At 31.9% G+C, this 4,749-nt stretch overlaps 1 non-coding gene across 1 annotated transcript; it reads right to left on the bottom strand.

The window, feature by feature from the left end:
• Positions 1-4,576: 4,576 nt before the first annotated feature.
• On the bottom strand, positions 4,577-4,680 carry LOC127742249 (small nucleolar RNA R71). Its single transcript, XR_008003437.1, has one exon. It is a non-coding gene; the product is annotated as a small nucleolar RNA R71 (small nucleolar RNA).
• Positions 4,681-4,749: the final 69 nt, after the last annotated feature.

The following is a 4,749-nucleotide window of genomic DNA, read 5'->3' as shown; positions in this document are numbered from 1 at the left end:
GGTTTCTGATTTCTAATTTGGGAATTTAGGGTTAGAAATTAGGATTTTATAAAAGAATATGGATAGATATGAATAGATATTTTGATAAAATTGAAGGGTAGAGTAATTTTAAAATTAAATATATTCTCTTAAAAATATTTTGGAATATTATTTATCAACATATTACTAAGTTCAATCAATTATTTCTAATTTACATTTTAAAATGAACAAGTTAATTATATTTTGTAAAGTACAATTTAAATTCAAATATCAATTTTTTAGATTAAATCATACAAATCTCTATTATTTTTCTATCTCTGAAACTTTAATTTCAATTTATAAAATAATTAATTATAATAAAAATTGTACATAAATATTAATTGACTTAAACTTAAAGTATTTATAAATATCAATCTAATCATTTCTAATAAAATAATTCCTAGAAGTTCAAATTGATAACATAATTCATTTAAAATAGAATTTATTTAAATTAAATTATACAATTCTTTCTTATTTTTCAATTACCAAAATTATACAAAATATTCCGTTATATAAAATTACTTAAGAATCTTAATTGATTTAAAATGAAATTATCTCCGAATCTATTTAATTATTTCTAATAAAATAATTTCTAAAATTATAAAGTTTAAACTTAATAAAATAAAATCACAATTTATTCATAATTAGATTTTCAAAAATGCGGGATGTTACAGATCAGACACATACAAGTGTTGATAGCAACCCCTCTAAAAAGGCTTCTCCAACCACCTCTGTAGGAAATAAACCTGCAGCAACTAAGGTTGAGGAATACAAAGCAAAAATGCCTTATCCTCAGAAACTCCGCCAAGCGAAACAGGATAAGCAATTTGCCCGCTTTGCAGAGTATCTCAGGACTCTTAAAATAAAGATTCCATTTGCAGAGGTGATGAGCGGATAATTTATACGCTTTTTGGCATTGTTTTTAGATAGTTTTTAGTATGATCTAGTTACTTTTAGGGATGTTTTCATTAGTTTTTATGCTAAATTCACATTTTTGGACTTTACTATGAGTTTGTGTGTTTGTCTGTTCAGGTATTTTCTAGCTGAAATTGAGGGACCTGAGCAAAACTCTGAGAAAAGGCTGACAAAGGACTGCTGATGCTGTTGGATTCTGACCTCCCTGCACTCAAAATTGATTTTCTGGAGCTACAGAACTCCAAATGGCGCGCTCTCAATGGCTTTGGAAAGTAGACATCCAGAGCTTTCCAGCAATATATAATAGTTCATACTTTATTCGTGATTAGATGACGTAAACTAGCGCTCAACGCCAGTTCCATGTTGCTGTCTGGAGTCAAACGTCAGAAACACGTCACGAACCAGAGTTGAACGCCCAAAACATGTTACAACTTGGCGTTCAACTCTAAAAGAAGCCTCAGCTCGTGGATAGATCAAACTCATCCCAAGCACACACCAAGTGGACCCCGGAAGTGGATTTTTGCATCAATTACTTACTCCTGTAAACCCTAGTAGCTAGTCTAGTATAAATAGGATAGTTTACTATTGTATTAGATATCTCTGGACGCCTAGTCCTTAGACCTTCATGAGGTCTGGCCATTCGGCCATGCCTGAACCTCTATCACTTATGTATTTTCGGTGGAGTTTCTACACACCATAGATTAAGGGTGTGGAGCTCTGCTGTACCTCAAGTTTCAATGCAATTACTATTATTTTCTATCCAATTCGATTTATTCCTGTTCTAAGATATTCGTTGCACTTCAACTTGATGAATGTGATGATCCGTGACACTCATCATCATTCTCACCTACGCGCATGACTGACAACCACTTCCGTTCTACCTTAGGCCGGGCGCATATCTCTTGGATTCCTTAATCAGAATCTTCGTGGTATAAGCTAGAATTGATGGCGGCATTCATGGGAATCCGAAAAGTCTAACCTTGTCTGTGGTATTCCGAGTAGGATTCCGGGATTGAATGACTGTGACGAGCTTCAAACTCCTGAAGGCTGGGCGTTAGTGACAGACGCAAAAGAATCACTAGATTCTACTCCAATCTGATTGAGAACCGACAGATGATTAGCCGTGCTATGACAGAGCATTTGGACCATTTTCACTGAGAGGATGGGATGTAGCCATTGACAACGGTGATGCCCTACATACAGCTTGCCATAGAAGGGAGTGATAAAATTGGATAAAAGCAGTAGGAAAGCATCTCCATGCGCTTATCTGAAATTCCCACCATTAATTTACATAAGTATTTCTATCCTTTATTATTTAAGCAAGTATCTCTTTATATTTCCCATAATCAATTATTATCTGCCTGACTGAGATTTATAAGATGACCATAGCTTGCTTCATATCAACAATCTCTGTGGGATCGACCCTTTCTCACGTAAGGTATTACTTGGACGACCCAGTACACTTGTTGGTTAGTTGTGCGGAGTTGTGATAAAGTGTGATTCATGTTTGAGAGCACCAAGTCTTTGGAGCCATTATTGATTATCACAATTTCGTCCACCAAGTTTTTGGCGCCATTGCCGGGGATTGTTCGAGTATGGACAACTGACGGTTCATCTTGTTGCTCAGATTAGGTACTTTTCTTTTCAAAAAAGTTTTCAAAAATCTTTCAAAAAAAATTTTCTTTATTTTTCGTTTTTCCAAAAGATTTTTTTTTGAAAAAAAAATAAAAATACAAAAAAAAGCATAAAATCATAAAAAACCAAAAATATTTTGTGTTTCTTGTTTTAGTCTTGAGTCAATTTTTGAGTTTGGTGTCAATTGCATGCTTTAAAAATTTTTTCTTGCATTTTTCAAAAATTTCATGCATTCATAATGTTCTTCATGATCTTCAAGTTGTTCTTGGTAAGTCTTGTTTGATCTTGATGTTTTCTTGTTTTGTGTTGTTTGTTGTTTTTTATATGCATTTTTCGTTTGTTAGAGTCCATGCATTAAAGATTTCTAAGTTTGGTGTCTTGCATGTTTTCTTTGCATCAAAAATTTTTCAAAATTATGTTCTTGATGTTCATCATGATCTTCAAGGTGTTCTGGGTGTTCATCTTGACATTCATAGTGTTCTTGCATGCATTACGAGTTTTGATTCATAATTTTCATGCTGTGAGTCATTTTTGTGTTTTTCTCTCTCCTCATCAAAAATTCAAAAATAATAAAAAAATATATTTTCCTTATTTCTCTCCAAAATTTCAAAAATTTGAGGTGACTTAGTCAAAAAATTTTTAAAATTAGTTATTTCTTGTAAGTCAAGTCAAATTTTCAATTTTAAAAATCCTATCTTTTCAAAACTTTTTTAAAAAATCAAATATTTTTCATTTTTATCTTATTAATTTCAAAAATTTTAAAATTATTTTCAAAATCTTTTTTTTAATTTTATTTCAAATTTTCAAAATTACACTAACAATTAATGTGATTGATTCAAAAATTTGAAGTTTGTTACTTTCTTGTTAAGAAAGGTTCAATCTTTAAATTCTAGAATCATATCTTTTAGTTTCTTGTTAGTTAAGTAATTAATTTAATTTTAAAAATTTAAATCTTTTTCAACCATATCTTTTTATCATATCTTTTTCAAAAATTTGATTTCAAAATATCTTATATAACTTCTTATCTTCTTATCTCTTCAAATTTGACTTTAATATCTTTTTCAACTAACTATTTGACTTTTTGTTTGTTTCTTATCTTTTTCAAAACCACCTAACTACTTTTTCCTCTCTAATTTTCGAAAATATCTCATTCCTTTTTCAAAATTCTTTTTAAATTAATTAATTATTTTAAATTTTAATTTTAATTATATCTTATCTCTAATTTTCGAAAATCATTAACTACTTTTTCAAAATTATTTTCAAAATTCTCTATCTCTCCTCTTCTTCTATTTATTTATTTATTTACTAACACTTCTCTTCACCTCTCTTTATCTCCAATCACTGCCTCTATCCTCACCCTTGTGATTGGATTCTCTACTTTTATTCCTTTCTTCTTCTACTAACAATAAGGAACCTCTTTACTGTGACATAGAGGATTCCTCTTTCTTTTCTTGTTCTCTTCTTCCCTATATGAGTAGGAACAAGGAAAAAGGCATTCTTGTTGAAGCTGATCCTGAACCTGAAAGGACTTTGAAGAGAAAACTAAGAGAAGCTAAATTACAACAATCCAGAGACAACCTTTCTGAAATTTTTGAACAAGAGAAGGAGATGGCAGCAGAACCCAACAACAATAATGCAAGGAGGATGCTTGGTGATTTTACTAAACCAACTTCCAAATTTGATGGAAGAAGCATCTCCATTCCGGCCATTGGAGCAAACAATTTTGAGCTGAAAACCTCAACTAGTTGCTCTAATGCAAGAGAACTGCAAGTTTCGTGGACTTTCATCAGGAGATCCCTATTAGTTTTTAACTGAATTCTTGCAGATCTGTGAGACTGTTAAGACTAATGGAGTAGATCCTGAAGTCTACAGGCTCATGCTTTTCCCTTTTGCTGTAAGAGACAGAGCTAGAACATGGTTGGACTCACAACCTAAAGATAGTCTGGACTCCTGGGATAAGCTGGTCACGGCCTTCTTGGATAAATTCTTTCCTCCTCAAAGGTAGAGCAAGTTTAGATTGGATGTTCAGACCTTCAAGCAAAAAGATGGTGAATCCCTCTATGAAGCTTGGGAAAGATACAAGCAGATGACCAAAAAGTGTCCTTCTGACATGTTTTCAGAATGGACCATATTAGATATATTCTATTATGGTCTATCTGAGTTTTCCAAAATGTCATTGGA

Source organism: Arachis duranensis, chromosome 9, assembly GCF_000817695.3.
Source record: "Arachis duranensis cultivar V14167 chromosome 9, aradu.V14167.gnm2.J7QH, whole genome shotgun sequence".
In the NCBI taxonomy this organism is placed as follows: domain Eukaryota; kingdom Viridiplantae; phylum Streptophyta; class Magnoliopsida; order Fabales; family Fabaceae; genus Arachis; species Arachis duranensis.
The sequence above is the reverse complement of the archived record's forward strand: the minus strand, read 5'-3'. Positions and strand labels throughout refer to the sequence as shown.